The 13,279-nt window shown below is 37.8% G+C and overlaps 1 protein-coding gene across 1 annotated transcript in view; it reads left to right on the top strand.

The window, feature by feature from the left end:
• Positions 1-13,279, top strand: part of LOC148949827 (interferon-induced very large GTPase 1-like) — a 53,479-nt gene that overhangs the window by 34,550 nt on the left and 5,650 nt on the right. The gene's annotated exons all lie outside the window — the stretch shown is intronic.

Below are 13,279 nucleotides of genomic sequence, written 5' to 3'. Positions count from 1 at the left end.
TACCCCTACTCACCGGAAAAGGCTAGGTGTCGTCTCTTTCTGTGTGTGTTGTCCCTGTGTGTTAGTCGTCTCTCTCTGTGTGTGTGTGCGCACGTAACCTCGTCTAATGTGAATTTCACCCATTCAGGTTGGTGGACTAAGATCCCAATTCTGAGCTAGTGAATTTCCACCATTCAGGCTGGTGGACTATGACCCTAATTCTGAGCTAGTGAATTTCCACCATTCAGGCTGGTGGACTGAGACCCCAATATTGAGCTAGTGGATTTCCACCATTCAGGCTGGTGGGCTATGACCCCAATTCTGAGCTAGTGGATTTCCACCATTCAGGCTGGTGGACTGGGTCCCCAATACTGAGCTGGTGGACTAACACCCCAATTTTCCAACTCTTGCATTTCATGACAGAAATTCAAAATGAACTTCGAAAAATCAAGAGAATGTAACTGTGAGAAGGTAAAGCACTGCAAGTCACTACTGAAATATTCCAACTCTTGCATTTCACGATAGAAATTCAAAATGAAATTTGAAAAATTAAGACAATTTAACTGTGATATGGTAGTTTTCGTGTGTGTGCATAAGTTTTCGTGTGTGTGTGTGTGTAGTTTTTGTGCGTGTGTTTTAGTTTGTGTGTTTGTTTATTTGTGGTTTCGTGTTTTTAATTGGTTGTGGGTTCGTTTTTGGTCTATTTTTTTTGTATTTGTTTGTGTGTTTTTTTTTGTAAGTTTTTGCGGTGGTGTGTAAGTTTTTGTGTGTGTGTGTGTGTAAGTTTTTGTGTGTGTTAGTTTTTGTGTGTGTGTGTGTGTAAGTGTGTGAGTGTGGTATTATTTGTGTTTTAGGGTGTTGGTTAGTGTAAGTTTGTGTTTGTCTAAGATCTTGTGTGTGTATGTTTTGACGTGTGTGTGTTAGTTTTAATGTGTGTGTGTGTAAGTTTTTGTGTGCTTTTTAGTTTTAGTGTGCATGTGTAAGTTTGTTTGTGTGTGTGAGTTTGTGTGTGTGTGTGTGTGTGTGTGTGTGTGTGTGTGTGTGTTTGTGTGTGTGTGTGTGTGTGTGTGTGTGTGCTTGTTTTGGTGTGTGTGTGTAAGTTTTCGTGTGTGTGTGTGTAAGTTTGTGTGTGTGTGTGTAAGTTTTTGTGCGTGAGTGTAAGTTTTTGTGTGTGTGTGTAATTTTTTGTGTGCATTTAATTTTGTTTGTGAATTTAATAGTTTTCGTTAGTGTTTAAGTTTTTTTTTGTTTGTGTGTAAGTTTTTGTTTTTCTAAGCTTTTGTGTGTGGATATAAGTTTTTTGTGTGTTTGTGTAAGTTTGTGTGTGTGTGTGTGTGTGTAAGTTTGTGTGTGTGTGTGTGTGTGTGTGTGTAAGTTTGTGTGTGTGTGTGTGTGTAAGTTTTGGTGTGTTTGTGTAAGTTTTCTTGTGTGTGTGTGTGGAGTTTGTGTGTGTGTGTGTGTGTAAGTTTTTGTGCGTGTGTGTGTGAGTTTTTTGTGTTCATGTGTAAGTTTTTGTGTGTGTGTGTGTGTGTGTGTGTGTAAGTTTTTGTGTGTGTGTAAGTTTTGGCGTGTGTGTGTGAGTTTTCGTGTGTGTGTGTGTTTGTAAGTTTGTGTGTGTGTGTGTGTGTTTAAGTTTGTGTGTGCTTGTTAGTTTTTGTGTGGATGTTAGTGTTCGTGTGATTGTGTCAGTTTTTGTGTGTGTGTGTGTGTGTAAGTTTTTGTGTCGTCTAATGTGAATTTCAACCATTCAGGCTGGTGGACTAAGACCCCAATTCTGAGCTAGTGAATTTCCACCATTCGGGCTGGTGGACTAAGACCCTAATTCGGAGTTAGTAAATTTCCACCATTAAGGCTGGTGGACTGAGACCCCAATATTGAGCTAGTGGATTTCCACCATTCAGGCTGGTGGACTAAGACCCCAATTCTGAGCTAGTGAATTTCCATCGTTTAGGCTGGTGGACTGGGATCCTAATACTGAGCTGGTGGACTAAGACCCTAATTTTCCAACTCTTGCATTTCATGACAGAAATTCAAAATGAACAAGCCTGAAATAGCAAACTAGTCATCCCAAACTATTGGTTTCAGACAACAAACACCAATGATGGACTAAGAATCCTAGCTCTGAAAAGTTCAAATAGCAAACTACACACCCCAAATCGTAATTTTGTGACAAAACACACCTATGAAAGGCAATGAAACCTATCTAATAAAAGCCGGAAATAGCAAATTAACCATCCAAAATCACATGTTTCAGACAGCACTCACCTATGAATGGCTAAGAAACCCAGCTTGGAAAAATAAAAAAATAGCAACCCACACATCCCAAATCATAGGTTTCAGACAACACATACCTATGAAAGACTAAGAAATCTAGCTTAGAAAAGCCCGAAATAGTAATTTACATATCCCAAATCCTAGGTTTCAGACAACACTCACCTAAGAACGTCTAAGAAACCTAGCTCAGTAAAGTCAAAAATAGCAAACTAGTCACCCCAAACTATAGGTTTCAGACAACAAACACCTATGAAAGGCTAAGAAATTCAGCTCAGAAAAGTCAAAAGTAGCAATCCACCCATCCCAAATCATAGGTTTCAGACAACACATACCTATGAAAGACTAAGAAATCCATCTTAGAAAAGCCCGAAATAGTAATTTACATATCCCAAATCATAGGTTTCAGACATCATTCACCTATGAAAGACTAAGAAACCTTAGCTCAGAAAAGCCTGAAATAGCGAAACTACTCATCCCAAACTAGAAGTTTCAGACAACAAACGCCTATGACAGACTAAGAATCATAGCTCTGAAAAGTTCAAATAGCAAACTACACATCCCAAATCATAAGTTTCAGACAACACACACCTATGAACAGCTAAGAAATCTAGCTCAGAAAAGACAAAAATAGCAAACCACTCATCCCAATCATAGGTTTCAGTCAACACACACCTAGGAAAGGCTAATAAATCCAGCTCAGAAAAGTCAAAAATAGCAAACTATGTATCCCAAATCATAGGTTTCAGTCAACACACACCAACGAAAGACTAAGAAACCTAGCTCAGAAAAGTCAAAAATAGCAAACTACTCATCCCAAACTATTGGTTTCAGACAACATTCACCTACGAAATACTAGAAAACCTTAGCTCAGAAAAGCCTGAAATAGCAAACTACACATCCCAAATCATATTTTTCAGACACCACACACCTATGAAAGACTAAGAAACCCAGCTCAGAAAAGTCAAAAATAGCAAACTAGTCATCCCAAACCATAGGTTTCAGACAACACACACCTATGAAAGACTAAGAAATCCATCTCAGAAAAGACCGAAATAGTAATTTACATATCCCAAATCATAAGTTTCAGACAGCATTCACCTACGAAATACTAAGAAACCTTAGCTCAGAAAAGTCTGAAATAGCCAACTACTCATCCCAAACTCGAAGTTTCAGACAACAAACACCTATGAGTGACTAAGAATCCTAGCTATGAAAAGTCCAAAAAGCAAACTATACCTCCCAAATCATAATTTTCTGAAAGGACACACCTATGAAAGGCTAAGAAATCTAGCTCAGAAAAGTCAAAAATAGCAAATTAACCATCCCAAATCATAGGTTTCAGTCAACACACACCTACGAATGGCTAAGAAATCCTGCTCAGAAAAGCCTGAAATAGCAACCCACACATCCCAAATCATAATGTTCTGAAAACACATACCTATGAAATGATAATAAACCTAGCTCATAAAAGTCAAAAATAGCAAACTACACATCACAAATCATAGGTTTCAGACACTACACACCTATGAAAGACTAAGAAATCCAGCTTAGAAAAGCCAGAAATAGTAATTTACATATCCCAAATCATAAGTTTCAGACAATACTCACCTATGAAATACTAAGAAACCTCAGCTCAGAAAAGTCTGAAATAGCCAACTATTCATCCCAAACTCGAAGTTTCAGACAACAAACACCTATGAGTGACTATGAATCCTAGCTCTGTAAAGTCCAAAAAGCAAACTATACCTCCCAAAACATAACTATCTGAAAGAGCAAACATAAGATAGGCTAAGAAATCTAGCTCAGAAAAGTCAAAAATAGCAAATTAACCATCCCAAATCATAGGTTTCAGTCAACACACACCTACGAATGGCTAAGAAATTCAGCTCAGAAAATTCAAAAAAATAGCAACAAACACATCCCAAATCATAGGTTTCAGACACCACACACCTAATAAAGACTAAGAAATCCGGTTATGAAAAGTCGGAAATAGCAAATTACATATCCCAAATCATAGGTTTCAGACAACACTCACCTATGAACGGCTAAGAAACCTAGCTCAGAAAAGTCAAAAATGGCAAACTAGTCATCCCAAACTATAGGTTTCAGACAACAAACACTTATGAAAGGCTAAGAAATCCAGCTCAGAAAAGTCAAAAGTAGCAATCCACCCATCCCAAATCATATTTTTCAGACATCACACACCTATGAAAGACTAAGAAATCCAGCTCAGAAAAGCCCGAAATAGCAAACTACACATCCCAAATCATAATGTTCTGACAACACATACCTATGAAAGGCTAAGAAACCTAGCTCAGAAAAGTCGAAAATATCAAAGTACACATCCCAAATCATAGGTTTCAAACACTACACACCTATGAAAGACTAAGAAATCTAACTCAGAAAAGCCCGAAATAGTAATTTATATATCCCAAATCATAAGTTTCAGAAAGCATTCACCTATGAAATACTAAGAAACCTTAGCTCAGAAAAGTCTGAAATAGCCAACTACTCATCCCAAACTCGAAGTTTCAGACAACAAACACCTATGAGTGACTATGAATCCTAGCTCTGAAAAGTCCAAAAAGCAAACTACACCTCGCAAATCATAATTTTCTGAAAGAGCAAACATATGATAGGCTAAGAAATCTAGCTCAGAAAAGTCAAAAATAGCAAATTAACCATCCCAAATCATAGGTTTCAGTCAACACACACCTACGAATGGCTAAGAAATCCAGCTCAGAAAAGTAAAAAAAATAGCAACCCACACATCCCAAATCGTAGGTTTCAGACACCACACACCTACGAAAGACTAAGAAATCCGGTTATGAAAAGTCGGAAATAGCAAATTACATATCCCAAATCATAGGTTTCAGACAACACTCACCTATGAACGGCTAAGAAACCTAGCTCAGCGAAGTCAAAAATAGCAAACTAGTCATCCCAAACTATAGGTTTCAGACAACAAACAACTATGAAAGTCTAAGAAATCCAGCTCAGAAAAGTCAAAAGTAGCAATCCACCCATCCCAAATCATATTTTTCAGACAAGACACAACTATGAAAGACTAAGAAATCCAGCTCAGAAAAGTCAAAAATAGCAAACTACAAATCCCAAATCATCGGTTTCAGTCAACAGACACCAACGAAAGACTATGAAACGTAGCTCAGAAAAGTCAAAAATAGCAAACTATTCATCCCAAACTATTGGTTTCAGACAACATTCACCTACGAAATACTAGAAAACCTTAGCTCAGAAAAGCCTGAAATAGCAAACTATACATCCCAAATCATAATTTTCTGACAACGCATACCTATGAAAGGCTAAGAAATCCAGCTCAGAAAAGTCGAAAATAGCAAACTACACATCCCAAATCATATGTTTCAGACACCAAACACATATGAAAGAATAATAAATCCAACTCATAAAAGTCCAAAAAGCAAACTACATATCCCAAATCATAAGTTTCACTAAACACACACCAACGAAAGGCTCTGAAACCTAGCTCATAAAAGCCTGAAATAGCAAACTACTCATCCCAAAGTATTGGTTTCATTCAACACATACCTACGAATGGCTAAGAAATCCTGCTCAGAAAAGCCTGAAGTAGCAAACTCCACATCCCAAATCATAGATTTCAGACAACTCACATCACCGAATGACGGGTGCTCGGGGAGAGCCTTTGCGGGTCTTTGGGTCCCATGCGGACCGATTGGTCCTTTGGGAGCTCGGGGGGACCTTTGGTGACCGGGGGTGGGGCTTGGGGGGCGGGGGATGGCATTTGGGGGTCTGGGTGGGCTTTTGGGTGCCTGGGGGACATGGGGGGACCGGTGGATGGCCTTTGGGGCGCGGGTGGCCCTTTGGGAGCCCGGGGGACCTTTGAGGACCATGGGAGGGCATTTGGGGCAGTTGGGGGCCGGTGGAGGACCTTTGGGACCCCGTTGGTCCTTTGGGAGCTCGATGGGCCTTTGGGGGGTCCGAAGATGGTCTTTGGGGGTCTGGGTGGGCCTTGGGGGGCGCCGGTGGCCCTTTGGGAGCTTGGGGGGTCTTCGGGGATGGCATTTGGGGGTCTGGGTGGGCTTTTGGGTGCCGGGGGGACATTTGGGGACCGGTGGAGGGCCGTTGGGGGCGCCGGGGGCCCTTTGGGAGCCCGGGGGACCTTTGAGGACCAGGGGAGGGCTTTGGGGGCAGTTGGGGGCCGGTGGAGGACCTTTGGGACCCCGTTGGTCCTTTGGGAGCTCGATGGGCCTTTGGGGGGCCCGGAGATGGTCTTTGGGGGTCTGGGTGGACCTTTGGGGGGCGCCGGTGGCCCTTTGGGAGCTTGGGGGGCCTTTGAGGGTCCGGGGGGACAGTTGGGGGCCTGGGGGACATTTGGGGAACAGGTGGAGAGCCTTTGGGAGCTTGGGGGGGCTTTTGAGGACCGGGGGCTTCCTTCGGGGTTGGGGTAGGAGGATTGGAACCCTTTGGGGTTGGGTTAGAGGACCTCACAACACTGTTCAAATGAAACTTGTGTATTATAACGACCACAGAGTTTCACCTTTAAATTCTCTTTTAAAATCTCTTCAAAAATCTTCTTTTAAAATGTCTCTATCTGTTTCGCCGAAATAGTTCCATAACCTGTCTAAAACGGTTTCGCCCAAATAATCCCTAAACGCAAATTCAGCGTGTTCCTTTGTTATTGGCATCTCTGTACTAATGCATTTCAAATTAATATGAAACCCTCTCGCGCGCTAAAACAATTCATCGCTAAGATGTTTCTTGCCTAATTGTTTCCATGGCCTTGGGTTATTAATATCCTTTGGAGTTCGACCAGTAGAGCTGTTTCCGAGGCAAAGACATTAATGATTTTGGATCTATTCCTGGAGAAATGTTTCTAGGCGAAAATTTTTAAAGTCTGACAGATGATGTCATTGATTGATTGATCTGTCAAGAAAGGGAAAATTAATTTGTTGTTTCTAAGGGGAATTATTGATTCACGATAGGTGAATTGAGGTCGACAGCACAGGTGTTCTGACTCGTGACAGCATCACATGGTTTATGGTTTTCTCAGTGAGAAAGTTCCTGTTTTTTCAAATTCTCACTGACAAAAACCATAAAAACATAAAAAATTTGAGAAAATTCCTGTTTTTCAAATTCTCACTGACAAAAACCATAAAAACATAAAAAAATGTGAGAAAATTCCTGTTTTTCAAATTCTCACTGACAAAATCCATAAAACATACATAAATTGCTGTTGACATCCATAAATGTGACAAAAGTTTCTGTTTTTCCATTCTCACTGACAAAAACCATAAAACATCCATGAAAAACATCAAATAAATCGACACACACACATAACCATCCAATAAAAAATACATCCATTTTACAAACTTCATTTTTTTCCAATTTAGACAACTCCTTTTTTTTAATTCTCAGCTATAAAACCATAAAACAGACATGAATTGCTGTTGAAATCCATAAATGTGACAAAGCCCCTGTTTTTCAAATTCTCACTGACAAAAACCATTAAACATCAATGAAAAACATCAAATAAATCGACCAACACACACATAACCATCCAAGAAAACATACATAAATGTGACAAAATTCCTGTTTTTCAAATTCTCACTGACAAAAACCATAAACCACGTGGTTCTCGTGTCAATATATGGTGTTAAAAAAGTTGTAGGTGGCAGCAGGGGTGCGTGACACGAGTAACACCCCCCTCTCTACTGATATCACCCTCGTTTTCTCGGCAATCCAAATATATTATTTTTTTCTTGTTTGTTAAGTCTTATACAGGCAGTGTGGCCGTAGAATGTATTTTCGTCAAGCTTAAAATGACCAGATATCACTTTCAAAGAATAAAAATAACCCAAAACGAATAGAAATTAAAATCCATAATCCCTCCACACATAAAGGTAACAGATACTGATATAGATCAATAAATAAATCTTTAAAACGTGTAGAAATTAAAATGAAACTTCAAGTCAAATTTAGAAAGAATAGAAATTGCTACAACAGGAGTTCTGGGGGGAGGGGTGCTCTCCTATCACTTCAAAATCCCCCACAACATGTTTTGAAAGTCAAAACTTAATACTCTCAGCAGATCCTGAGTATTGGTAATATAGCCTTTTGACTACCAGCTTACATATAGTCTATTTTGATTTTGTTCAACATCCCTCTCAATATTTCCTGAAAGTTTCACCTTAATAACCTAATTTGTTTTGGAGACCCAGAATCAAACATACCCCCCCCTTTCCCAATATACCAAACCCTATATGTAAACAATGGTAAATTTGCATAACTTACACCCCTTGTCCCAGGGGGTGCTGATGGTCACTTCATTCCTGAAAGCTAGTTATTGCACTTTTACTCATATTTGGAACATGGCTACCTAAAAAAATCTGGCTATCTAAAAAAATGGCTATCTGGCTATCTAAAATATGACATCTTGAAAAAGAGCTTGAAACGCTGATGTCTACTTTTTTGTGTGTTTTGCTTCTCCAGAACTGGGCACTGGAAGCAGGGGCGAAGCTAGGGTATTGAATTTGAAGGGAGGGGGGTATACAGAATGTTTTGACTAAATCGTCCAGTGTGCCGACAAATGCGGACACATAAGCTAATTTAAGACGCCCAAAGTTCCAATTGAAAATTTGATGCATTCACCGCCAAAACCTTGACAACAAAATCTTAAAAAACTTGATTTCACTTAACGGTTAAACCCTTAAATTATGAAAACATCAATTCAGAGCTTTGCAATGTAAGTTGGAAACAAAGAGCAATGCAAGAAGTAAATTTTGAGCTTTTAATTAGCACTAGTTCAGTTTTATTCAAACCCTAATTTGAACGAGTGTTGAGTAAATGAGTCAATGATTCACATAAGGGTTGAATTAAACGATGATTGAGCTAAATGGAAAGGAGCTAAATGAGGCTTTAGTTGCATGGGAGTTGAATTAAAGGGGGTCAAGCTGAATTAGGGGTGAGTTAAATTTGGGTTAAGTTAAACAGGATTTGGACTAAACTGGCGTTGAGTTGAACTAAGATTGAGCTAAATTGGTTAAGTTGAATAGGAGTGAGTTGAACGGGGTTGAGTTACTCGTATACCATAAATGAAATCGAAAACGAAAAGAAATTACATAGTCAGGTCAATCATGAAAGTAATAGATACGAATGTAGATGAATTCCAAAACCAAGAGGAATTAAAAAATAGTGAATCTAGTCAAACTAAACAAAAAGAAATAAATTATTAAATTACTCAAAAAAATTGCTTAACAAAAAAATTCCTAACAAATAAGTGAGGTATTGTGGAGGGGGCCACCCCCTCATTTACAAAAAATTTCTGACCGTTTTAGGTTTTAATGTTGCTCCTTACTCTCAGTTGAATGTTTTGTAAATTTAATTTTGACAAATTTAATTTAATGCTGGGAAATCCAACTACCCCTTAATGGAAAATTTCTTTCCCCCTCAAAAAATATGCCATGAAAGATCCTTCCAATAACCCCACACCCAACAGAAAAATAACCCCCACCCCTCTCCCCCGAAAAATGTTTGTAGATTTCTCAATAACCAACACTATGTAAATAATGGGCAAAGTTCAGAGCTTGCAGCCTTTCCCTTGGGGACTTTTGAGGGTGAAATCATCCTCAAAGACATTGTTATCAGATGTTTTTACTATTCTGAACAAAATGAATATCCCAAAATTTTGATCGGGTGACTGGGGGAAAAGGGCGTAATAGGGGGGGGGGGGCAAGCCAACTTACAATATTTTTGGTTACTTAAAAAGTTCATTAGAACTTTTGAATTCCGATCAAATGAGTCCTCTCTCGATTTTTATGGATCACTGGTTCGATATAACTATCCCTGGGAAAAAAAAAAAAAAAAACACGAATTTGTGATTTTCTTTACGGCAAAAATTAATAAATTTCACATTTTTGTATATAGGAGCTTGAAACCTTTTTAGTAGGGTTCTCTGATATGCTGAATCTTATGGTGTGATTTTTATTAGGATCACTTGAGTTTTTTGGGGGTGTTTCTCCACCTTTCCAAAAGTGTGAAATTTTTTTTAACAGTAGCAGTACTGTTAGCCATATAGCCATGTACTTTAAAATAGTGGAAAGATCCATTAACTATGCCTCCGGGGATGACATGACCTCTTTTAACCCCTGGAGCTTTGGTTATAAGTTAAGCAAGTTTACCATTGCTCTCATCTCTGTATTGCAGTTAGGATAGTCCCCCTCCCCTATAATAGTTGTGGCTGTAACGGTGACCAAATGCGACTGCAACTACTTGCAGCGGTGAATACTTTTGATTGCGATTACCTATGATTGCGACTACTTTTGAACATGACTGCAACTACTACTATTGTGACTGTGACTATTACTACGACTGCTACTGTTAAAATGTTAAAACTGCTACATAAAACACACTATTTGCATGCAAGCTGTCAAAGGAGTCGATCAGTAGTATAATCGGGCCGGTGTCGTGTATTAAATGTCGTGTCCAAAATAATGTGAAAAATAGAGGTACATAATCATTCTACAGTTGAAAGTATCCCAACAGAGTTAGCTGCGGGAAAACATTTGAGTAAAATATAAGTATTCAGCAAAATACATGCTTTATGAATGATGATGAATTAGAAGAATCGTTCCTCTCCAAGGATACAAGTTCTTTCCCATTCTTGGCCTTCTTGAAATCTTTGCCTCCTGAGTTAAAATTATGTAAAAGTCAAGTGGGACCTAGCTATTATGTTTATCCTCTTTTCATACTGAGGATCAGGATAAAAACTAAAATGTTAAAGTTTGCTACGAAGTTTGCTTAGCTATTAGGCTATTAGGTCGAAACTTTCCGGGCATGATGAGGGGGATGTTCAACTGATAGAAACGCAAAGCTTACATTGAAAAAAAAATTATTTTACGAAAAAAAAAAATTACGACTACTCTGTAAAAAAAATTGTTTGAGATTCAACAGAAATTGTTTGTTATGTTTATCAACAAAAATCACAGAACGATTCTTGGTATTAGTTAGAAAAACATTGGATTCAGAGGGTATGTTGTGCATTGGTGTTTTTAAGAATAGTGTAGCAGCTTCACAAAGTTTCTAGGAAAAGAAAATTACAAAAGAAATGTATCATACGAAACAAAATCGCCTATAAAAGTCTTATGCAAATATAATACTTGTAGACAAATTTTTGTGTAGATACTTTGTAGACGTGTAAATTAAAATTTGTTCAACTCAATCAACCCAAATTTTATACTCTCTTTTTTACTCAAAAAGACAATTAGCTCTTTTTTTGTCTGTTGTAATTCCAACCTTGAATTTTGAATTACTATACAACATTCTACTTTAAATGTCACCTTAGTCAAATTCAATATGATATTGAAGAAAATTTGATCTAACATACAAATCCGGTGTCGGAAAAATTGGGTCCTTTTTTGACCGGTTTAAATTCCAGCAAAAAATTATTCAGAAATCAAACTTATTTTCTAGAGTGTACTACCACTCCTATTGTCGTTACTACTGCTAATACTCTTACTGCTAATACTCTTACTGCTACTACTTAGGCTATTGCGGTATTACCGTGGTATAGAGGTATTAAGGGGAAAGTTTCAGGGAATATTGAGAAAAAAATTGAACTAAACAACACACTATTTGCATGCAAGCTGTCAAAGGAGTCGATCAGTAGTATAATCGGGCCGGTGTCGTGTATTAAATTGAAAACTTATGGGATATGTTGAGGGTGCGGTTTGACTTACTCAAGAGCACTATGTACATGCTGCAACTGCTTCTACTACTACTAGTACTATTGCTACTACTGTTAATACTATTACTAACAATAACTCTTCTACTACTACTGTCAACGTCTCCTGATCTGGTACATGACCTCCTTGTACCCTCCCCCCTTTCAGGAGCCATGTATATGTGTGAAAGACAGATCTCTTAAATGTATATGTATATGGTATTCCCTTTTAATAGTTATATTAATCATTAGAAAAGTTTACTGAACTGCAGCGTAAAGCATTGTTTCAAAAAAGAAGCCATACAGAGAGGTGAAACAAATAATTGGAAAGGCCAAACAGAGGATATTTCTTCAGCTGCATTCCTTCTCCTCCAAAAAAGCAAAAAATGGTGTCCAAGACAACTAATGTCTCCCTATTATCCCAATGATAACGTAAAAGTCCAACTATAGAATCGACCTATTGATTTTTAAAAGCTTCCAAATTCTGCGGAATAAAAATAAACATGACAAATACAAAAAAAAAGATAAGGAACTTATCTTTGAAAACAAAAATATCTTGTCACAACAATCTTGATAAAACAATCAAGATTGTTGAAACAATAACGTAAAAGTCCAACTATAGAATCGACCTATTGATTTTTAAAAGCTTCCAAATTCTGCGGAATAAAAATAAACATGACAAATACAAAAAAAAAGATAAGGAACTTATCTTTGAAAACAAAAATATCTTGTCACAACAATCTTGATAAAACAATAAAAAAAATTGTCAAAACAGCTGCTTCCTCACTTACGTTGAAACCTTAGTTAAACGAACTATAACGAGAAAACAGTAAAAATTGTGGAGGTACGGCTTTTAGTTTTTCTTTTTATATGATAGTACGTGGTTCAAAAATTCATTCAAGCTAAATTCATTGAATAAAAATCAATATATCTATATGAAACTAAGTTAATTGCTTCAAAGGAATGGTTCCCGAATGCCCATGCTTTTTGGAACCCTACCATCAACTATTTCTGGCAGAAGTGCTTCAAAGAAGAATCTTTCTAGCTTTGGTAGCATTTTCTGTGACCAAAACTCCCTGTCACGAACTATTTGCTCTTTATGAATTGGACCTTTGCCAAAATATAACACAAAATATGCAATTTCGATGTCTGAAACTCAAGTTGTATCTGAATCTTGTTTAGTTTGAATGTACTATCTGGGCAAAGAAAAAAAAATACACAAATTCGTGATCTTCTTTACGGCAAAAATAAAAAAAATTCACATTTTTGTAAATAGGAGCTTGAAACCTTTTTAGTAGGGTTCTCTGA

The sequence above is a fragment of the Artemia sp. Qi Xiang Cuo genome, chromosome 8 (genome assembly GCF_049724085.1).
Source record: "Artemia sp. Qi Xiang Cuo chromosome 8, ASM4972408v1, whole genome shotgun sequence".
Classification (NCBI taxonomy): Eukaryota; Metazoa; Arthropoda; class Branchiopoda; order Anostraca; family Artemiidae; genus Artemia; species Artemia sp. Qi Xiang Cuo.
The sequence above is the reverse complement of the archived record's forward strand: the minus strand, read 5'-3'. Positions and strand labels throughout refer to the sequence as shown.